Consider the following 25,089-nt stretch of genomic DNA (forward strand, 5'->3'; position numbering starts at 1 on the left):
TCCTCTTATATGTCCCTTGTGGTTGGTTGGCTAGAGCTAGCTACATCAGCAAATGGCAGTAAAGCTCACCAAGGCAACAACTGTTCCTCACCAGTGTAGTTTGATTTAGAGCAGAATGTTTCCAGATGGGTTCTGATGTAACCCTTTTACTCCCATCTCCTGACAACACTGTAACTGAAAAATCAATCACACAGCACCCAGGTTTTATATGTTGCTGAGTTTTGCTGGGGTGGGAGAGGACAGTTAAAAAAATGTGTGTGTGTGTGTGTGTGTGTGTGTGTGTGTGTGTATACATGCAGACACATATATACTCACAGAAATAAACATAATACCTTCCTCTCTAGACAAAAGTACATTTTGCAAATAACTAAATAACAATGGGAGAAGGTCCCAGAAGGTGATAGGTGTGTTTAATAGAGACCAATTACAAATAAGTACTATCAGAAAAGACTTTATTTATTTAAGGGTTTAGAGACACCTTAAATCACAGACTCTTAGTTTGTTAGGTCAACAGGCTGTCAATAAAACTCGGTTCCCGGGTCAGTAGAGTCACTGGTGCGTTCCTCAGTCCAGCTTCTCTAACCAGAGGCAATCGCCAAATCTCATTAGCTCGCTCTGTTTGTGGGAGGAGGGAGATCATCTATCAGTTACATTACTGCATGACAAACCATATGAAAGAGAGCTTTAAAACTGCGGGTGCTCTAAACCCAGGAAGGAGAGGATAGATGTCCTTAGATATCAGCTCTAACAGCAAGAGAGTTTGCAGAAGGCAATCGGATGATTACATGAGGGTTGGGCTGTATGACTGTAAATTAGCCAATGATTGCAAACTTCATATAGCAGACCTGACTTGCCCTTTCTGAATGTTTTCTAATGTCAACCTCCATAGAGGACTGCAAAATGAATGTTGTGAAATTAGCATGATTTCGGTGGCACTGTAATTAGATAACTTTCTCCCATGGAAATCCAGCTCCTGAAGCACTAAACAGATGTATTGGGCTGTTCTGTGTTCATCTGACTATAAAAGCAGCAACAGATACAGTGACAGGGCAAGGAAGAACCATGAGCAGACTTCCTTTCTTCATTTTAATACCCTCAGGTGACTTTCTTTTAATAAAACCAACATGGCCTTTGAACAACATATTACTCCCCCCGTATCCAGCTTGTATTTATTGAAATGACTACCAGGAGAAATTGTGTCATGGACTACCCCACCTACCAGATGCTGGGCAAAGTCTCGGTTCATTTGATAGTCCGCTTCATAGAATGGCACTTCTCAAACTTAAATGCATTTACAGATCACCTGGGTGTCCAGGTAAAATGCAGATTCTGACCCTGAGGTCTGCTGGGACCATGAGAGTCCGTATTTTCTAACCCGCTCTCGGGTGATACTGATGCCGCAGGTCTGAGATTCACACACTGGGCATAGATCACCTTAATAATGTTCTCTAAAATGTCCAACAGGAAATATAAACACAGTTATATAATTTCATGTAATTTGTTTCCTGAAAGATAAGACTGATTATGTTTAAAGAGAAGTCGATATTGGACATGAATTTTAAAACACAGTTGTTGTCTCCCTAAATGTTATCTCCATGGATAAACATCTTTTGAGAGCTCAAAGAGGTCCTTTAAGGTCGATGAATATTGACTTCAGGAAGTGATCCAAAACAAAATTCAAACTGATTCATTTAAAGCAAAGCTTGAATCTAATACTTTTCCCCAGCTGCTCTATTGATGACTGCTTGACTTTTTCTTTGCAGTAAATGTACATAAACAAATCGAAAATATGCTCTCCTTATTTTTAAAAATCTCTTCCCTAGAATAGGATTCAAGTTCATTTGCTCACCTACAACATCTGCTGTGCAACATTTATTTAAATAAGACATACTTAAATAAGATTTCTGTTACATAAACTAATTCCCTCTGAAATTGATTAGCCTAATACAGATTCAGCTGTGGAGATAAATGTCAAAGATCAGAATATTCTACTTCACCTTTAATAATATTACAGCCCTGTACTTAATAACTACTTTCTTCTGAGGAGCTCATAATACCTCATATTCATCCTCCCACTAACCTTTTCTGAGCTTGGTAAAGAAGTGTGTTCTTTTTATAGATCTGGATTTGCAAGGTTAATTCCTAAAGACTTTAATTTTTGTATAATTTGAGTAAGTAGATACTAAGTAGAATATAGTAATATCTTGGAGGTGATTTTTTGAGCATAACTCAGTTTTCCAAAAGCATAGTTAATGGATTCATGGACACTAGCATAACTTCCTATGCACAAAAAGAACATTGTAATAAAACAGCTAAATATACTCACTCCCCAGATATTTATTTAGCATCTATAATACCAATACTAATGATGATAATAATAATAAATGCTTAGAATAAACTAGGGACTATTCTAAGGGCTTCATACATAAATCAGTATTAGTATTCTTTACAACATCTTACATGATAGATACTAATATTATCCCCATTCCACAGATAAAAAAGTGAAACACTGAAAGACTAAAACTTTACCCGAGGTTATAAAGCTAGTAAGTACCTGCTGTGGTCTGAATGTTTGCTCCCTCCCAAAATTCATGTGTTGAAATCCTAACCCCCCAAATATGATGGTATTAGGATGTGGGGCCCTTAGAAGGTGCTTAGGTCATGAGGATAGACCTCATGAATGCGATTAGTGTTTTATAAAAGAGACCCCATGTTTCTAAGAAGCACCAGTAAAAGGGCCCTCTCTAGAACTTGACCATGCTGGCTCTTTGATCTTGGACTTCCCAGACTCCAGAACTGTGAGCAATAAATTTCTGTTGCTTAAAACCCACCCAGTCTGAAATTTTGTTATAGCGACCCAGACAGCCTAGCTGGTCAAGCCAGAATTAAAACCCAGACAGCCTAGCTTCTGTGTCCAAGCTCTGTGGTGTGCCAGACACCATGATAGGTGACGATGATCACAAAAAGAGTGCTTGTGGGGATAGCCAACGTGCTGTGTTCACAAGACCTCCACCCCGCTTCTAACCACCAGTCATCATTATAGCCTATAAAATTACATTCTTATCCACTATATAAATGCAGCCAGGTTTTTAAATTTTTTATCATTTTAAAAAATCATACTGGGGAAAATATGAGATTTTAGTTTTACAGTCATGGGGAGAAGAAACCTTCATACTGTCACTTTAGCTCCGTTCTCTTCAGTCGAACACAAGATCACAGGGCAGAGAAAATGTACTTCACATTTTCACATCACAGGGAAGTGAGGAGAACTACACATTCACATAGTGAAGGACATGGACACAGGGACAGTTGAACAATTAGGGCCTAGGCTGCACTTTACCACAGTGGAGAAAAAAAAAAAGTCTTGTTTTATTATCTCCAAGTTAAGATTTCTTTGCTTTTAAGTTGTTTTTTTTTTGAAAGGGGCGAGGGGCAGAGGGAGAAGCCAGCTCCCTGATGAGCAGAGGGCCTGATGTGGGACTTGATCCTGGGACTCCAGGATCATGACCTGAGCCGAAGGCAGTTGCTTAACCAACTGAGCCACCCAGGTTCCCTGCTTTTAAGCTTTTATTTTAATTCCAGTTAGTTAGCATACAGTGTTATACTAGTTTCAGGTGTACAACATAGGGCTTCAACACTTCCACACAATCACCCAGCACTCCACACCTGGGCCCTCCTTAATCCCCGTCACCTGTTGTACCCCTCCCTTCTTCCCCCTCCTACCTCCTCTCTGGGAACCATCAGTTCTCTGTAACTAAGAGTCTGTTTCTGGGTTTGTCTCTCTCTCTCTTTTTCTCCTTTTGCTTGTTTGTTCTGTTTCTTAAATTCCACATATGAGTGAAATCATATGGTATTTGTCTTTCTTTGACTTATTTTGCTTAACATAATACTCTCTAGCTCCATCTGTATAGTTGTAAATGGCAGGATTTCGTTCTTTTTTATGGCTGAATAATTATTCATCCATTTATATGTATATACTCCACATCTTGTTAATCCACTCTCACCTGTTGATGGACACTGGCGCTGTTTCCATGTCTTGGCTCTTGTAAATAATGCTGCTATAAACATAGGAGCACGTGCATCCCTTTGAATTAGCGTTCTTGTATTTTTAGAGTAAATACCTACTAGTGCAATCGCTGGGTATAGGGTAGTTCTATTTTTAACTTTTGGGGGAAATTCCATCCTGTTTTCCACAGTGGCTGCCCCAGTTTGCACTCCCATCCAGGGTTCCTTTTTCTCCATATCTTTGCCAACACCTTTTTTTCCTTGTGTTGTTGTGTTGTTGAATTAGTGTTGATCAATGTGAGGTGGTATCATTATAGTTTTGATTTGCATTTCCCTGATGATGAGTGATGATGAGCAGCTTTTCATGTGTCTGTCAGCTGTCTGGATGCCTTCTTTGGAGAAATAACTGTTCGTGTCTTCTACCCATATTTAATTGGATTATTTGGTTTTAGGGTGTTGAGTTTTATCAGTTCTTTATATATTTTGGATACTAACCCTTTATCAGATGTGTCACTTGCAAATATCTTATCCCCCTTATTCAGTAGGTTGTCTTTTAATTTTGTTGACCGTTTCCTTCCATGGGCAGAAGCTTTCTATTTTGATGGTGGTCAAATTTTGATTTGATTTGATTTGATGGTGGTCAAATTCTATTTTGATGGTGGTCCCAGTGGGTTTTTTTGCTTTGGTGTCTCTTGCCTCAGGAGACATATCTAGCATTGGCTGCTATGGCCAATGTCAGAAAGGCTACTGCCTGTGTTCTCTCCTGGGTTTTGTGTGGTTTCAGGTCTCACATTTAGGTCTTTAACCATTTATTTTTGTGTCTGGTTTAATAAAATGGTCCAGTTTCTTTCTTTTGCATGTTTTCTATCCAGTTTTCCCAACACAATTTGTTGAAAAGACCGTCCTTTTCCCATTAGATATTCTTTCCTATTTTGTCAAAGATTAATTGACCATATAGTTGTGGGTATATTTCTGAGTTTTCTATTCTGTTCTGTTGATCTATGTGTCTATTTTTGTGCCAGTACCATACATACACACATACAGTACCATACTGTCTTGATTACTACAGCTTTGTACTGTAACTTGAAGTATGGAACTGTGATTCCTCCAGCTTTGCTTTTCTTTTTTAGACTGCTTTGGCTCTTCAGGGTCTTTTGTGGTTCTATATAAATTTTACAATTGTTTGTTCTAGTTCTGTGAAAAATGCTGTTGGTATTTTGATAGGGATTGCCTAAAATGTGTAGATTGCTTTGGACCATATAAACATTTTAACGATATTTGTTCTTCCAACCTGTGAGCATGGAATGTCTTTCCATTTCTTTGTGTCATCTTCAGTTTCTTTCATCAGTGTTGTATAGTTTTTGGAGTACAGTTCTTTCACCACTTTGGTTGGTTAATTCCCAGGTATTTTATTATTTTTGTTTCATCTGTAAATGGAATTATTTTCTTAATTTCTCTGATGCTTTGTTATTGGTATATAGCAATGCAACAGATTTCTGTACACTGATTTTTTATTCTGCGACTTTACTGAAATTCATGTATCAGTTCTAGCAGTTTTTTGGTGGAGTCTTTCAGATTTTCTATGTATAGTATCATGTCATCTGCAAATAGTGAAAGTTTTACTTCTTTCTTGCCAGTTTGGATGCCTTTCATTCCTTTTTGTTGTCTGTTTGCTGTGGCTAGGACTTCCAGTACTATGTTGAACAACAGTGGTGAGAATGGACATCCTTGTCTTGTTCCTGACCTTAGGGGAAAAGCTGTCTTTCCCACTTATGGATGATACTAGCTGTGGGTTTTTCATACAAGGCCTTTATTATGTTGAGGTATGTTCCCTCTAAACCTACTTTGTTGAGAGTTGGTTGTTTTTTTTTTTAAATCATGAATGAATGTTGTACTTTGTCAAATGTTTTTCTGCATCTGTTGAAATGATCTAAAGATTTTATTTATTGAGGCGCCTGGGTGGCTCAGTGGGTTAAAGCCTCTGCCTTTGGCTCAGGTCATGATCCCAGTGTCCTGGAATCGAGCCCCGCATCGGGCTCTCTGCTCAGCAGGGAGCCTGCTTCCTCCTCTCTCTCTGCCTGCCTCTCTGCCTACTTGTGATCTCTGTCTGTCAAATAAATAAATAAAATCTTTTAAAAAAAAGATTTTATTTATTTGTCAGAGAGAGAGCACAAGCAGGGGGAGCAGTAGAGGCAGAGAGAGAACAAGACTCTCGATGGTGGGGCTCGATCCCAGAACCCCAGGATCACGACCTGAGCCAAAGGCAGATGCTTAACTGACTGAACCACCCAGGAGCCCCTGAAATGATCATAAGGTTCTTATCCTTTCTCTTATGGAAGTGATGTTTCACACTGATTGATTTGTGAATATTAAACCCACCTTGCAACTCAAGAATAAATCCCACTTGATTGTGGTGAATGATTTTTTTTAATGTATTATTGAATTCAGTTTGCTAGTATTTTAGTGAGGATTTTTGCCAACTATGTTCGTCAGGGATATTGGCCTGTAGTTCTCTTTTTTAGTGGTGTCTTTATTTGGTTTTCTATCAGGATAACACTGGTGTCTTAGAATGAATTTGGAAGTTTTCCTTCCTTTTCTATTTTTTGGAATAGTTTGAGAATAGTTTAAACATTTGGTAGGTCCTGGACTTTTGTCTGTTGGGAGTTTTTAAAAATTTCTGATTAAATTTCTTTGCTGGTTATGGGTCTATTCAAATTCTCTATCTCTTCATGTTTCAGTTTTGGCAGTTTATATGTTTCTAGGAATATATTTGTTTCTTCTAGGTTGTCCAATTTTTGGCATGGTTTTCATAATATTCTCTTATAATTGATTGTATTTCTGTGGTGTTGGTTGTTATTTCTCCTCTCTCATTTGTGATTTTATTTATTTGAGGCCTTTCTCTTTTTTTCTTGGTAAGTCTGGCTAGAGTTTTATCAATTTTATTCATTTTTTTTCAAAGAACCAGCTCCTTTATTGATCTCTTCTATTGTTTGTTTTCATTTCTGTATCGTTTATTTCTGCTCTAATATTTATTATTCCCCTTCTTCTGCTGGTTTTGGATTTTTCTTTTTCCAGGTCCTTTAGGTGTGAGGGTAGGTGGTTTATTTGAGATTTTCATGCTCTTTGAGGTAGGCCTGTATTGCTATAAACTTTCCTCTTAAAATCACTTTTGCTGCATCCTGCAGGTTTGGGACCATTGTGTTTTCATGTTCTATTGTTTCCATGTACTTTTATTTCTTCTTTTATTTCCTGGTTAATCCATTTGTTGTTTAGTAGCATGTTATTTAACTTTCATGTATTTGTGGTTTTTCCAAATTTTTTCTTGTGGTTGACTTCAAGTTTCATAGTGTTATGGTCAGAAAAGATGCATGGTATGATTTTGATCTTGAATTTGTTGAAAAATATTTTATGGGCTAACATGTGATCATTCTGCAGACTGTTTCACGTGCACTTGAAAAGAATGTGCATTCTGCTATTTTAAAATGGAACATTCAAATGTATCTGTTAAATCCTTCTGTTCCAGTGTGTCATTCAAAACCATTGTTTCCTCGTCGATTTTCTGTTTAGATGATCTATTGATGTAAGTGAGGTGTTAAAGTCCTGTACTATTATCATATTATTATAGATTAGTTCCTTTACGTTTGTTATCAACTGTTTTATGTATTTGGCTGCTCCCATGTTTGGTGCAGAAATATTTATAATCGTTATATCTTCTTGTTGGATTGTCCCCTTTAATATTATATAATATCCGCCTTTGTCTCTTATTACAGTCTTTGTTATAAAGTCTATTTTGTCTGATATAAGTATTGCTACTCTGGCTTTCTTTTGTCATCCATTTGCATATAGATGTTTCTCTAACCCCTCACTTTCAATCTGTAGGCATCTTTAGGTCTAAAATGAGTCTGTTGTAGGCAGCATATAGATGGATCTTGTTTTTTTTTTTTTTAATCCATTCTGTCACCCTATGTCTTTTGATCAGAGCATTTAGTCCATTTGCATTCAAAGTAATGATTGATAGATAAATTTATTGTCATTTTATTACTTGTTTTATGGTTCTTTCTGAAGATTTCCTCTGATCTCTCCTGTTTTGCTGATTTTCTTTAGTGATGTATTTGGATGTCTTTTTCTTTATTCTTTGCATATTTATTAGTGGTTTTTGACACATGATTACCATTAGGTTTGTATGTAACCTCTTCTGCATATAGCAGCCTATATTAAGTTGATGGTTGTTTGAACCTATCCTTTTCTCTCCTCCTCACATTTTAGGTATATGTTATTATATTTTATACCCTTTCTATCTGTGTGAGTTCCTTGACTGGTTTTTTTAGAGAAATATTCATTTTTCTTTTGTGTTTCCTCCCCTTATAGTGATATTTTTGGTCTCTCCTTTCCACTCAAAGAGTCTCCTTTAATATTTATCATAGTGCTGGCTTAGCACGAACTCCTTTAGTTTTTGTTTTGTTTGGGAAACTCTTTATCTCTCCTCCTATTCTGAATCATAGGCTTGCTAGATAGAGTATTCTTGGATACAGATTTCCCCCATTTAACACTTTGAATATATCCTGCCACTCTCTTCTGGCTTGCAAAGTGTCTGTTGAAAAATCTCCTTCTAGCCTTAGGGGTTTTCCTCCTGTAAGTTACTCACTTCTTTGGTCTTGCTCCTTTAAAATTTTTTTCTTTATTGCTATATTTAGCAAATTTAATTACAATGTGTCTTGGTCTGGGTCAGCTTTTGTTGATTTTGATAAGGAGTTCTCTGTGCCTCCTGGATCTGGATATCTGTTACCTTCCTCAGATTAAGGAAGTGTTCAGCTGTTATTTCTTCGAATAAATTTTCTGCCCACTTCTCTCTCTCTACTCCTTCTGGGACTCCTCTAATACAAATGTTATTACATTTTATGGTGTCGGTGAGTTCCCTAAACCTATTCTTGTTTTGCATAATTCTTTGTTCTCTCTTTGTTCCCTTTGTTTACTTTCCATTACTCTGTCTTCTGTGTCACTAATTCATTCATCCTGCTGTTCAGTCCATCAAACACTCTTCTCATTTCATTTATTGAGCCCTTTGTCTCTGCTATGTTTTTCCTTATCTCTGTATTAAGGCTCTCATTCATGACTTCCGTTCTTTTCTCAAATCCAGTGATTATCCTTACAATCATTCTTGAAATTCTCTGTCAGGCATGTTACTTAGACCTGTTTTGCCTTGTCCTGTTCTTTCATTTGGGATAAATTTCTCTGTCTCCTCATTTCGTCTACCTCTCTGTGTCTGTTTCTATGTATTAAGAAAGTCAGCTATGGGGAGGCCTAGGTGGCTTAGCCAGTTAAGCGTCTGCCTTCAGCTCGGGTCATGACCCCAGTGTCCTGGTATCAAGTCCCACATCAGGTTCCCTGTTCAGTGGGGAGCCTGCTTCTCCCTGTCCCTCTGCCTGCAGGTCCCCCTGCTTGTGCTTTCACTCTCTCTGACAAATAAATAAATAAATAAAATTGTATAAGAAAAAGAAAAAGACAGACAGACAGAAAGAAAGAAAATCAGCTGTCTTCAGTTCTTGAAAGTAATGACTATGAAAAGAGGTTGTAAGGTACCTTGCAGTGCAGTGTCCCCTCTTCACCAGAACCCGGTGTTTAAGGAGAGTATCTGATGTGTGCTGCTTATGCCCTGCTATTGTCACTGTGTCACTTTTCCTTTCAGTGCAGTTGTCTGTACTGACTTACTGCCATTGTAGACTGTGCTTGCTCTTTGTGGTGTTAGTGGGACCCAGACAGGCCAGCTCTGAGGGTGCATGCCCACCAGGGAAGTTCGGAGCAGGGTGGGACTATTAACAAAATTTGTGCTAGGCCACTAGTCCTACACCAGATTCCATGAAGCTCTGCAGGGACTGGGGCCTGTGGGCTGGCATGACTGGAGGTGCAAGGCTGGGCATGGCACACAAGGTAACAAAATTTTCCCTGAGCCCATGACCAAGGCTAGCAGACTTGGAGTGGGTAAGTCCACAGGAAAACTCACAGGACTGGCACAGTGCTCATTGGTTAGGTAACAAGTGTCTGTGCAGCACCACATCCCACAAGTGGCTCTGTGTTGATGCTTGTGGACAGGGGAGAAAAATGACAACAGCCTCCTCCCTCATGAAGAAGTCCCCCAGTGTGCTCCAAAATCATCATGAAAAGATCTATCTCCCACTTCCCCCAACATTGTGTAAACTGTCATTTTCATGTCACTCTGCACAAGCTCTTGTCTCTGAAGGCAGTGACAAAGCTTTCACTTGCCCTCCTGGCCCACCCAGCGCTGAGTCAGCTGAATTTTAAAGCTCTAGGTTCCAAGTCCCACTAATTTTACAAACTTACAGAATTCAGGGGTGCCTGGATGGCTCAGTCAGCTAAGCATCCAACTCCTGATCTCAACTCGGATCTTGATCTTGGGGTCAGGACTTCAAGCTCTGCACTGGGCTCTGCCCCTCTGATTCTTAAAGCCAAATGTTGGGGTTCCTGGGTGATTGGTTAACCATCTGCCTTTTGCTCAGGTCATGATCCCAGGGTTCCCGAATTGAGCCATGTCAGACTCCTGCTCAATGGAGAGCCTGCTTCTCCTTCTGCCCCTCACCCCATTCTTTGCTCTCTCTCTCTCACACAATAAATAAATAAATTTTTTCAAGAAATAATAAAATAAAGCCAAATGTAATGAAGATTAGTCTTCCCCGTGTGAGCTCCCTCGTGCAAAGGCCTCTTTCTCTACCCTCCCCATGTGTACAGCTTCCCTCCCTCTTAGAGGCAGCCTCCCTCCACCTTTCTGACCTTCCCAATCTTTCAGATGCAGCCTCTCCTCTATATTTAGTTGTATAGTTTGTTCTGCCAGTCTTTGGATTGCTCTTAAGTTTATTGACTTGGATGTGGGTGAGATGTAGTTGTAAACATGAGTTGAGGAGAACTCAAGGTCCTCCTAATCTTCTATCTTCCCAAGCACCCCAACAAATTAAGATTTCTGAGCACAGATCTTCAAGTTAAATGAATGACTACAATAACAGTATCATAATTTTCAATGATGCAGAAAAAAGATTAAATAAGCCATCAACCTCAGAGGATTTATTATTTCAATGTATTTTTATTAGACAAGCAGCAATACCAAATTTACCTATATTAAAGCAATTCATTTCTAAAGACCAATGTTTTGATGACAAATGTCAGTAAATGACTTTTACTATCATATATGTTATACCTTTTATAGCTGTTTTAGCAAGAAACTTTTCAGAAGTCTTCATTTATATTCTCTATTTGTTCTTAAAAGAAATTTTCCTGAAACCTAACGCTTCTTAAAATCAAGTCCTGGTCCAATAGATTTAAAATTCTACATTCAGTATACTCCAGGGGGAAAAATAATTGGATTATGCTTTCTCGTTCATGACTATTTAAATATTCTGTTTCTGAGGTTACATTGTAGTGTGTTTTTATGTTTTATTCAGAACACAATGTTCCAGCAAATATCACAAACCCAAATCAATGGCTTATACTGACATTAAATATGCCATTAACATGCCTGCTCTCAGAAAAGTTCAATGAGAAGCTGTCAACAAACCTGCAGAGAAAGTCTTACTGCATTCAAAATAAATGATAAAAGAGGAGCCAGAAATAACTGAGAACTTTTAGGATAATGAACAGAAGAAAAAGTAATCTGAAAATTTCTAGCTCTCTGTTTGGCAAACAAAAATGATTCCAATTTTCATAGGCCTAGAGCCGACAACAGAACAAAGTTCATGTTGTTTTCCACAGCAGTCATGAGGCTCTTCCTTTCATCTCTGTGACTTAGGTGCTTACAATGTTATGTGACTAACACCTTAGAGCCCTGGTCTTTAATGTCCCCATCACCAGGAGCAACAGTGAGAGCCCACACAGCAGCACTGTAAAAAAAAATAGCATCAAAAGATCAGCAACTCAAATATAGGGATAAAACGGAAGATAGTGTATCTCAGGTTATAGAACTATTTAATCATTTTTTTTTCATTCATTCATTTACTAAACAGAGAATGCTGACTGGTCAAGCCTTTGAAAGGTTATAATACATGGCCCACCAGCTGGGATTCACCTGGAAAATGAAGGAGAGGAGGTGTCACCCAAAGAAGTTGAGTGAGTGAAAGCTTATTGGTACCGGGAAGTGAAGGAGAGCCTCCCCGAGATGGTCTGTGAGCTCTTTGCTGGTGAAGAGATCGGCAACACACCTGAGGCCAATGGTGTATCCAGGAAGGTTTCAGAGCAGAGGAGGATGTGCTGTTGACGGGAGGCCGTGGAAGCTGACATCAGGAAGAACGGCCAGAAGAACTCAAAGAACAGACCAAATCCCAGGTACAGGCTCAATCATTTATATTTGAGCTCATTTTTGAGGCTGCCTAATAATAATCCACATTCATGATGATGACCCCAGAGTCACTCAGAAGGTATTAATCATATTCATTTAGCTTTTCAAAGAAATGCAAGATAAAGGAAATTCTTTTTTGAAAGATCATGAAAAAAAAACTTGTACATATTTTTTAACAACTTTATTGAGGTTTAATTTATATATAATAAAATACACTTATTTAAAATGTACACTTTGTTTGATGTAAGTATGTATCTGTGAAACCATTACAATGAAGGTGATGAAAACACACATTAACTCTGAAAGATTGAACATGCCCTTTAGAATGCCGCCCTCCTATATCTCTGTCCCCACTACCAATCCCTAGGCAACTACAGATCTGCTTTCTATTACTGTAGATTAGTTTGCATTTCCTATAGTTTTATATAAATGAAACCATACATTATATACCCTTTTTTGTCTGGCTTCTTTCACTCAGCATAATTATTCTGAAATTCATATATATTGTGTGTACCAACAGTTCATTCTTTCAAAATTGCCAAATTAAATTAAAAATAATAATGATAATAATAAATAAGATAACATTGCTGAATAAAATTCCATTATATGAATATACCACAGGTTTTTTTGTTTTGTTTTTTCACTTGTTGATGAATATTTAAGTTGTTTCCAGTGGAGACTATTAAAAGTAAAAATATATGCTTATATATAAGTCTTTGTATGAACATACAATTTTACATCTCTTGTGTTAGTACCTAAGATTGCTATACAGTAGGTATATGGTTACATTTTAAGAAAGTACCAAATCATTTTTTTTAAGTGGTTGTACCATTTTAACATTTCTACCAGCAGAGCATGAGAGTTATGGTTATTCCACATTCAGACCAACACATGGTAGAATCAGTCATTTTAAATTTAGACACTTGAACAACATGTGTAATGGTATCTCAGTGTAATTTTAATTTGTATTTTCCTAATAACTAATGGTGTTGAGCATATTGTCAGGTGCTTATTTGTCATCCATATATCTTTTTTGGTGAAACATGCACCCATATCTTTTACTCAATGTTAATTGGGTTGTTTATTTTCTTATTATTAAGTTTTTCTTATAATTAAATTAGGAGAGTTCTTTATACAGATCTTCCTCAACTTACAACGGGGTTACATTCTGATAAACCCATCCTAAGTTGAAAATACTGTTAAAGTCAAAATGCATTTAATACAGACCATAGCTTAGCCTAGCTACCTTAAACAGTCTCAGAACACTCCTATTAGCCTTCAGTTGAGCAAAATCATCAAACAGAAAGACTATTTTATAATAAAGTGTTTAATCACCTGGAATTTATTAAGTACTGTATTGAAAGTGAAGAACGGGATGGTTGTGTGGGTACAGAATGGTTGTAAGATTATCAATTGTTGACCCTCAAGATCCCGTGACTGACAGCTGCAGCACACTGCACTGCCCAGCACCTTAAGTGAGCCAGGAAAAGATATAAACTCGAAATCTGAAGTACAGTCTCTACTAAATGCATATCTCTTTCATACCATCGTAAAGTCGAAAAATTGAAATTCAAACTATCCTAAGTCTGGGATCATCTGTCAGATATACAATCTGACAGATATATATATCTCTATCCTCTATCAGATATATAATTTGCAAATATTGTCTCCCAAGCTATGGTTTGTCTTTTCATTCCATTTACATTATCTTTTGATGAACAGAAGTTCTTACTGGTGACGGAGTCCATTTTAATTTGCTCTTTTATGACTCATGTTTTTGATGTTATATCTGAGAAGTCTTTGTCTACCTAATTTAAGGCCAGAAAGATTTTTCTCCCGTGTTTTCTCCTAGAAGTTTTTTTTTTCTAGTTTTAGGTTTTACATTAATGTTTGTTGTCCACTTCAGTCCAAGTAATTGAATTAATTTTTGTATATGATGTGAGGGGTTTTTTAAAATATCCTATTGTAACAGCTTCATTTGTTAAAAGCAGTTCCTTTCTCCATAGAATTGTCTTTGCTACATTGTCAAAAATCAGTTGACTGCCTATGTATAGGTGTCTATTCTGTTTCATTGATTGATTTGTCCATTTTTATGCCAATGCCACATTGACCTGATTAGTGTAGTTGTGTAGTAAGTCTTAAAATGAGGTAGCATTAGCCTCCAGCTTTGTTCTTTTAGAAGCTGATTTTCTAGTCCCTCTGCATTTTCATATGAATTTCAAACATCAATTTCTATTCATCAATTTCTATTTAAAGCCCACAGAAATTTGGATTTGGATTGCATTGAATCTATGAGTCAAGTTGGGGATTATTGAAGTTTTTAAAATTTTGAGTCTTCCAATCCATGAAGATGTTGTATCTCTCCATTGATAAGGTAATCTTTAATTTTTCTTATCAGTATTTTGTATTTTTATAATGTAGAGGCTTCACTTATCTTCTGTCAGATTTATCCCTAAATACTTAATACTTTTGATGCTATTTTTGTTGTTGTTATTTGTTTTTGTTTGTTTGTATGTTTAAAGATTTTATTTATTTATTTGACAGAGAGAGACACAGTGAAAGAGGGAACACAAGTAGCGGGAGTGGGAGCCGGAGAAGGAGGCCTCCCGCTGAGCAGAGAGCCTGATGAGGGGCTCAATCCCAGGACCCTGGGATCATGACCCACATTGAAGGCAGACGCTTGACGACTGAGCCACCCAGGCACTCCCTTTTGATGCCACCCAGGCACTCCCTTTTGATGCTATTGTAAATGATATTTTTTAAAATTCAATTCCACATTGCTTGTTGCTGGTATATAGAAATTCAGTTCTATTTGTATGTTGATCCTGTAGCCTGCAATCTTACAAACTCACTTACTAGTCTTAGCAGCTTTTTGGTACAGTCCATAGGATTGTCCATAAAACATAGATGATCTATGAATAAAGACAGTTGTACTTCTTCTTTTCTAATCTAGATGCTTTTTCTTTCTTTTTCTTGCCTTATTGCACTGACTGGAATGTCCAGTTGAATAGAAGCGTGACTTTAAAAAAAAGAGCAAAAAACAAAAACTTGGTTATGTTCCTGATCTTAGAAAGAAAGAATTTTGTCTTTGAGTATGATGTTAGCTCTATGTTGCTAATAAATGCCCTTAATTAGGTTGAGGAAGTTCCACTTTTATTCCTAGTTTGCTAACAGGTTTGTTGTTGTTGTTGTTGTTGTTGAATTAAGAATGGACACTGAATTTTGTCAAAGATTTTTCTGCACCTTTTGAAATGATCATAGGGGTTTTTTTTAAGTTTGTTAATATAGTGAAATATATTGATTATATTAATGTTCAAATATTAAGCTTGCTTTGCATTCCTGGGATAAACCTCATTTGATATAACATATAATCTTTTTTTAATATTATAGGGTTCTATTTGCCAAAAATCTGTTAAGAATTTACAACTATGCTCAAGAAGGATTTTAGTTTAATAGCTGAGCTGAACTGGAAGGAGCTTAGCTGCCAGGTGTCAACTAAGAAAAGCCAGAATGAAAGTAATAGTCAAGCCTGTAATCAATTACTCTAACAGTATACGAGAAAGGCTAAACAGGAGAAAATGCCAGCACCTTCTATGTTATACCTTTTTTTCCAGGAACAAAGCCAGTGAGTATCAGAGATATCAGCACAGGGTGGGGGAAATATCTCACTGTTGAGGGAACCCCTTTCAAAAGACTCCTGCCATTTTGTGGACCCAGAGAGTGGGACTGAGGGAAGAAGAAAAGGCCAGGAATGGAAAAGTACTGAGCATTAAGTCAGAGTGGAGAAAAATGTCTTTAAGTCCTCCCCCTTCCTCTTTCCATTCCAGTAAAAAGAGAGATATTGGCAGAGGTGCCTGAAGAAGGCCTTGGCCAAAGGCTTCCACTAAAGAGGCCCTAAGTGGAGGCACCTGGGCTAGGAATGCATCTCTGCATAAGAGCATGGCCAATCAGGGGAGCCTCTGGGGACTACCATGCTAGTCCACTGTGGAGGTAGCAGCTCGTTCCCTTGACAGCTATTAGGTTAAGCCTTTGTAATTACCTATGATCAGACCTGGAAGATCGCACACAGAATTCTGGCAAGGAGCCAGAACTTAGGTTTGTGGTTTTTTTTTTCCTTCTAATATTTTTGTTAGGTTTTGGTGTCAGTGTAGTGCAGACCCCATGGAATGAGCAGAAATGTTCTCTCCTTTTCAATTTTCTGAAAGAGTTTGTATGGGATTGGATTGTTTCTTTCTTAAACATTTGGTAGAATTTACCAGTGAAGTTATCTGGGCCTGGGTTTTGTTTTGTGAGATGTATGTACTACAGACCTGAATTTAGTAGCTTATAGGGATATTTCGGTTACCTATTATTTTCTTGAAGGAACTTTGGTAATTTGTATCCTTCAAGAAATGTGTCCATTTAATCTAAGTTGTGAATTTTATTGTCAAAAAGCTGTTCCTACTTCTCCCATATCCTTTTACTGTTTCTACAATCTGTAGTGATGTCATCTCTCTCAGTCCTGATCACTCTGGCTAGATGGTTATCAATTTTATTGATCTCAGTTTTTTACCTCATTAATTTGTTCTCTATTGTTTTTCTCTTTTTGTGTCACTGATTTGTAATCTATTCACTATTATTTCTTTATTCTACCTATTTGGGTTTCATTTCCTCTTCTTTTACAAGTTTCTTAAGGTAGAAACTAAGGTTGTTGAGTTGAGACCTTTCTTCTATTCTGACGTAGTTAATTAGTGCTATAAATTTCCTTCTAAATCCTGCTTAAACTACATCCCACAAATTTTGATATGTTGTGTTTTCCTTTTCTTCAGTTCAAAATACTTTGTGATTTCTTCTTGAACCCCTAGGTTAATTAGAATTATGTTTCTTTATTTTCTAAAAGTTTGGGAATTTTAGCGATATAATTCTGTTGATTTCTAATTTAAATCCCTTGTCAGAACATATTTTATGTGACTCAAATTATTTTAAATATATTGGGATTCATTATATGATCTGTCTTGATAAATGTTTTCTGTGTCTTAAAAAGAATGTGTATTTTGTTGTTATTAACTGGAGTGTTCCATAAGTATCTATTAGGCCAAGTTGATAGTGTTATTGAAGTCTTCTATATTTTTACTGAATTTTTGTCTACTTATTCTAGCAATTTTTGAGAGGCAGCTCTTGCAACCTCCAATTATACTGTAGATTTGTCTCTTTTTTTTTCTTGTGTTTGGACAGTTGTTATTGTTATGCCTTCAAATTCACTACTCTTCTGTAATATCTAATCTGCCATGAATATGATTTAGTGTGTTTTTTGTTTTATTGTTGGTTTCATCTCTAGAATTTCAATTTGGGTCTTTTTAAATATACTTCATGTCTTTACCTAATATGTTGACTCTTTCATTTAGCCTTTTGATATACAGCATGTAGCTATTGCTATTTTAATGTCACTTTCTACTAATTCCATCATTTGTGTCATTTTTTGGTTCATTTCTATTGATGCATTTTTTTATCTTTATTATGAGTTGTATTTCCCTATTACTTTGCTGGTCTTCTTACCAGGTGCCAAATATTTACTTTGTTGTTTAGCTTTGTTCTGGAGTGTAGTCAAGTTGCTTGTATACTCCTGGTTTTACTTTTAAGATTTTTTCGGTAGGACCAGACCAGCATTTAGAATAAAACTACTTTTGTTCTGTTACTGAGAAAAATGCTTCTGACCACTTCACATGATGACTCAGGAATGACATTTTCTACGCCATCTGACGGGAAAAGGTGCTATTCCCTGTGGTGGGTGAACCAGAGAGATTGTTGACACTACCTGTTTTGAGGGATTCTTCCCTCCATCGCATTTGGTTTGTGTATCTGCATGACGGGTCAGTACTCAGCTGAATCCTCAAGGGGACCCTGAGCAGACCTCTGAATTTCTGTGTGCATCTCTCTCCTTTCTGGTACTCTTGTCCCAGGGATTCTTAACTATCTGGCCTGCCTGGACTTCTGGCTTCAGCCCCTTATACTGAAGGAGACTGCTGAGTTCTGGCCTGGGTTCTTCTCCTTGCACCATAACCTAGAAGCTGTCTCAGGACAGTAAGTCTGGGCCAATTATAGGACTCCGGTCAGTGGTGTATCATCTCTCATAGATCAGTATCTAATGTCCAATATCTTGATAACCATTATTTCTTATATTTTTCCCTGCTTTTCACTTATTTCAGGCAAGAAGGTAAATCTATTCAATCTTCCTCCAGGAGGGCCAGAAACAAAGGCCCAAAAAGAAGTTAAATATTATAATATCAGCAAAGTAGCTTTTTTTGGTTAAGGTATTCAAAAATAAACTTACATGACATGAACATCTACTTTTTCCTCAATGATGGCAGATAAACAAGATTTCATCTCGTCATTCATCATGAAATTGTCCAGCTGTAAACACCAGGAAATAATGGACTCTTCACTAAGAGTTTTATAGATCTTGATGCACATTTTCAGGGAGCAACAAGAAGAGATCAATAAACAATTAAATTATTTCAGAAGTCAACCTTTTAGATGTTACCAGGCCATTGAGCTTTGAATGTCTTCACTAGAGTGGTGCCTAACAAACAAGAAGGAAGCCTCTGCATGTGGCTGTACACCCCTTGTGGGGAGACTTTCTCTGCTGAATTCACCTATTCAACACATGCTTACTGAGTTCTTGCTATCTGCCAGCGACTTTTGAAGGCCATGAAGATACAGCAGGAAACAAAACAAAGGTCTCAACCTTCGTGGAGCTCAGTATGTAAAACAGACAATAAACCAACATAAAGAAGTTCTACTGAGAAAAACAAAATCAGAGTAAGGGGCTAGAGAATTTCAATTTTAGATTGAGTCGTCAGGGAAGACTTCCTGGAGAAGGTTACAGTGGATTCGAATGAAGTGAGAGGGGACACCATGCAAAACTCTAGAGAAGAATATTCTGGTTAAAGGGAACGAGTGCTAATGAGGTGGGCTGATGTACGGATTCTGGTAAGAACCTAATCTGAAATTAACACTAATGAGGAACCACTTGGTTTTGTTGACCTACATCCATTAATCCATTTATACATATAAACTAAATATCAGGCGCTCTGCTGTATGCGTGAATGCAAGTTTGAGCTTCTTAAAAATAATCACAAACACAACTTAGTGGGAGAGAATCTGGTAAATAAATAACAAGAATGGTCATAATAATGGGTATAGTGGAGCTTTAAGTTTAACAGTCTAAAGGGGATACTAATTATAAGAGTTCTGTCTACTTGGCCATGTGTGATTGTCACACCAGTCCCTATTTTCATGAAAGGCAATGGTATGTACTAAGGGATGGGAGATTGGGGGAACGTGATCTGTGTAAAGATGAGAAGCAGCTGTTCATAGGGAAGACCTATGTTGATCAGAGCAAAGACCATGCTAATCAGAGCCCTTTGGCCCTGCCTCTCTGGATCCATGCCCAAGTACTTAGAAGAGAGATAAAGGGCTTTATTGCTGAAATCTGTGTAAGAAACCAGAGCACCAAGCTGTGCTGCTCGAGGAATAGAGTTCATACTGGGCCCTCTTTACTGGAGTGGCCGCTGAAGAAACAGGGACAGGGATGAAGCGGCCAGAACCACCATGGACAGAGACCCACACCAGCCAAGGCCAAGAGTCAGAGCAGCCCCATGGGGCCACCATCTGGGAGAGGAAAATCTTTCATCAATCAGCACAGTAGGGCTGTGCTTAGGAGCACAAGAAGATGCTCCTGGGGACTCCTTAAATTAGTCCCTGAATTTTTCCTGATGCAAATGTGTGACTCTGGAATTATACTTTGGTTGTAATCTTAAAATAGCCAATTATTAGCTTATATGGTATCTTGAGCAAATTACTAAATGTCTCTGGACCTCATTTTTTCATTGTTAAATAGGGATAATATTCTTACTGTTAGGTGTTAGGATTGCTATGAGGTTTACAAAGCATGTGGTTGGGGTAACTGGCTGACTCAGTCAGTAGAGTATATGATTCTTCATCTCAGGGTTGTTAAGTTTGAGTGGAGAAATTACTTTAAATTTTTAAATATCTTAAGAAATAAAATAAAATAAAAATATGTGAAAATCATGTCTTAAGTACTTAAACAATGGTAGCTATTTTTTTTATCATAATTTCTATTATTATTATTAAATTTTAGGAAACCTGGAGTCCCCAAAAGGTGGTGAGTAAAGATTAAATTAATACTGCCTAAAAATTATTATTAGGATCCAGTTGTCCCCTCAAGCTCTTGTGCCTTGGAAAGCATGGGCTAACATTACAAATAAGTACATGGTTTGGGCAATGTATTTAAGCCCCTTGAGCTCACTTTCTGTGTAACAGAGTATTGATGATATCTGCCCCTTGTCCCTCATGGGGTTGGTGTGAGGTGCCCTTCTGACAATGGGCATGGAAAGTTTTTGTAAAGAGCTGTTCAAATATCGCTAATGTCCAGCTGTCATCTTTCTCATCAGCTCTGCTTTATGCAGCTCTTGGGACAGAGAAAACTCATTTTGGGGCTATTTGCAGGTCTGTAAGATGCAGCTGCTCGGAGTCTATCACTATATGGCTAGAAGATTCTACAAGCCACCTGTTAAGGTTGCTGCAGGCAGAAGCTCTGGGATAATCTTCCCTTAGCTCCTGACTCATGTTGCTCAAGGGACCGAAGGTAAATAATCTTTTTCCTACTGTTTTGCTGTATTTACTTCCTGTTGCCTGACTACTTGCCTCCAGCGTCAGTAATAGCTTTCAAACCCTTGAGTATATTTATTTTCCATCTGCTTCTTCCCTGCTAACAACAGCATTATAGCACCTCTAAAGATCCATGTCCTGGAAATTACCACCCAAAAAAGAACTCAAAATAGTAAAGGGATCATTTTCTCCCTTTTGTTCTCACACACTGCATGGTGTGACTCCGGTCCTCAGGACCCAGGAAAACCTACTTTAAACCACTGGGCTCACTTTTCTTGCCCAGGTGCATATGTGCAAAAGTGATAAATACTGATTCCCTGAGAAGAAAAGTAAATCCAAATAAAAGGTTAAAAAAAAAAGGCTCAGATTTGAAATAAAATTTAAATTTAGAATTTGAAGAAGAAAGAAGATGTGAAGAAGAAAAAAAGAATAAGAAGGGAGAATGTAAGACCTTAGAAATTTGAAATATGAGAGAAGGGACAATAAACCAAAAGGGATGTATGTTTACATAGTTAGAAGGAAACACTGAAGATGATGTGTAGCTATTTGGGAGCTTAAAAAGAAAATACGAGGAAGAACCAGGACAATAGAAATCATGGCCAGAGGTGCTGAGAATAGCAGGATTTGGAATGGAATACAGATATAGGGATGGGGAGGGCAGACTTGGAAGAAATTCTTTCCAATCATTCGTGATACTAAAGGAAACAGCAGACAGCTGTTGTCCAGGAGAGGATGGGCTTAACTTTCAATAGGAGGGATTTAGGATAGAGGTTAGGAAATATCCGCTTATAAGTATTTTGAGAAAAATGTGGAAACTCCATCTCTGAGGGTGTTAGGAATTAATAAGGGTAGCCACTGACTTTCAGTAGTGGCTTAAGTTCAAACCCAGATACCTGAGCTTTCAAAGAGCTCCATCCATATGCAGCTATGATTCTGTGTGATGTTTTCTCCAATCCAATTCCTTCTTTATCATGGTATAATATAAGGAGATTCTCTTTTTTTTTTAATTTAATTTTATTTTTTCAGTGTTCCAAGATTCATTGTTTAGGCACCACACCAGTGCTCCATGCAATACGTGCCCTCCTTAATACCCACCACAGCTCACCCAACCCTTCAGCCCCCTCCCCTCCAAAACCCTCAGTTTGTTCTCAGAGTCCACTGTCTCTCATGGTTTGTCTCCCAATTCACTTTTCCTTTCCTTCTCTTAATGTTTTCCATGTTATTCTTTATGCTCCACAAATAAGTGAAACCATATGATAACTGACTCTCTCTGCTTGACTCATTTCACTCAGCATAATCTCCTCCAGTTCTGTCCATGTTGATACAAAACTTGGGTATTCATCCTTTCTGACGGAGGCATAATACTCCATGGTATATATGGACCACATCTTCCTTATCTATTCATCTGTTGAAGGGCATCTTGGCTCTTTCCACAGTTTGGCAATTGTGGCCATTGCTGCTATGAACATTGGGGTACAGATGGCCCTTCTTTTCACTACATCTGTATCTTTGGGGTAAATACCCAGTAGTGCAATTGCAGGGTCACATAGTAGCTCTATTTTTAATTTCTTAAGGAATCTCCACACTGTTTTCCAAAGTGGCTGCACCAACTTGCTTTCCTGCCAACAGTGTAAGAGGGTTCCCCTTTCTCCACATCCTCTCCAACACTTGTTGTTTACTGTCTTGTTAATTTTGGCCATTCTAACTAGTGTAAGGTGGTATCTCAGTGTGGTTTTGATTTGAATCTCCCTGGTGGCTAATGATGATGAACACTTTTTCATGTGTCTGTTAGCCATTTGTATGTCTTCTTTGGAGAAGTGTCTGTGCATGTCTTCTGCCCACTTCTTGATATGATTATCTGTTTTTGGAGTGTTGAGTTTGAAGAATTCTTTTTGATCTTGAATATCAGCCCTTTGTCTGTAGTGTCATTTGCAAATATCTTCTCCTATTCTGTGGGTTGCATCTTTGTTTTGTTGACTGTTTCCTTTGCTGTGCAGAAGCTTTCTATCTTGAAGTCCCAAAATTTCATTTCGCTTTTGTTTCCTCTGCCTTTGGAGACGTGACTTGAAAGAAGTTGCTGTGGCCGATGTCGAAGAGGTTACTGTTTATGTTCTCCTCTAGGATTCTGATGGATTCCTGCCTCACGTTGAGGTCTTTTATACATTTCGAGTTTATTTTTGTGTATGGTATAAGAGAATGGTCGAGTTTCATTCTTCATAAGGAGATTCTCGTAGAAGACTTTACTGTTTTCTGAGTTTATCTGTCCTGAATAAGCTTCTAAATCTAGTCCACCTCCCTGACTAGCATCTTGAATTCTCCTTAAAAATGTTATCATAGATCTCCAAGGGCAAGAATTTCTCTCTGGATCCCTGGTCTGCACTATGCACATATACTACTTGATAAAGAGCCCCCGAACAACTTTCAAGTCTGAGAAGTAAAGAAAACCACTGTAATAAAATAAAATACAGGTTGTGGAAACATCAGTAACATGAAAGAGAAATGGATTGATTACTGCCTCCACCAGAGAAAACCGTAAAAAGGCTGCAGGGCAGAGGACCCTGTAATTCTGCCCGAGTATTTATGACTGCCAATCCTAAAGCGAGAGAACTGAGCTATCAGGGTCCTGGCTGTACTATTCAGATTTAACTTTATTTGATTCTTGAACATTCCAATCTGGAATAACTCAAGTTGTAAGAGGATTGCTAGGGTCCAAGAAGGTGAGTGAGCACTGATCCAACAATCACTGACCCAGACCAGCACATACCTCTGACCTTAGCTGTAGACCTCAGACCTGGCAGGGACCCTGTCTCCCCATTGCCAGTTGCTCACATATCATCTTCAAGATTTTGTCTTATCTTCATCACGCCTGTTCTGTGCCTTACTCAGTATTCATATTCATTACTTAACATTTGTCTTTACATTATGTTTAAGTAAATCACCTTGGTTTTTTTGTTTGTTTGTTTGTTTTGCATATACTAGTCCTATGTAATGAGAAATTAGAGCTTTATATGCTGGATACATTTTTTTATTACCCTAAATTAAACATATAACTTTAAAATATATATATATGAATGTGTTACCCAATATTTCTCCCAGTGGTAGGAAATTCTACTCACTGTTCAGTTTCTGGTTATAACCTAGCCATTGTTAATTTTTTTCCCCACTAAGATACACATAGGTGCTATTCACAAGGCCACCATCCTCCCACATGAGTGCCTGAACTCCTGGCTCACTTCTAACAGAAAATTTGGAACACCACTCTTTTTTTCTCATTCAAGGAAGTATATCAGAATGCGAGTGAATGAACACAATTATAAGGATAACCATGAAATCACTATACCTTCCTCACAGAGCTGTTGAGAGGCTACAATAGAACACTAAGCACTTAGCATGGTGCTTAGCACACAGTAGGCACTCAATACTTTGTTCCTATTTTTTTAACATGAATTATTCATCAATTTTGGTGATTTTTCCTCAGTTGGTGAATTTCCTCAAATTGACCTGATTACTCATGGTTACTGTGTCTGAGGACCCTGGCCACCACTCATACCAATAGGAGCTGCTCCAAGAAGATGTTGGTCAACTCCTGCAAAGAGCACTTTCTGCTAGTCTTCAAGAAATTATTTTGCTACTAATTCATGGGCGCTATGTCCATATTTCTTTTCAATTTATGCTATAGCTGAGAAAATTGGGATCCTTATAGTACCTTTTCCTTCTAGAACTTTCTTATTTCTCCATGTAGAATTACTCTGGCTCTAACATACTACTGGTTTCTAAAGAAATCAATAATCATATCATGAGGAAAAATATGAGTTTATGTTGGAGATTTACATGGGATAAAATAGAAAATAGTTACATCCATCTCTATTAACACTTGTAATATATGAAATAGGGAAAGATAAACCCCAAAACTTTTAGTGTAAATGATGCCACTATGAGACAAGCAAACTATGACCAGGTCTAAAATAGTCATTGTATTCCAAAAGAATATCCATCTATTCTTTTATTTATTCATTCTAGTCAATGCATATTTTTCAGACCAATGTTCTTTAAAAGGCATTGTGATAAGAGCA

The sequence above is a fragment of the Enhydra lutris genome, unplaced genomic scaffold, assembly GCF_002288905.1.
Source record: "Enhydra lutris kenyoni isolate GAN:26980312 unplaced genomic scaffold, ASM228890v2 scaffoldscaffold40, whole genome shotgun sequence".
Taxonomy (NCBI): Eukaryota; Metazoa; Chordata; class Mammalia; order Carnivora; family Mustelidae; genus Enhydra; species Enhydra lutris.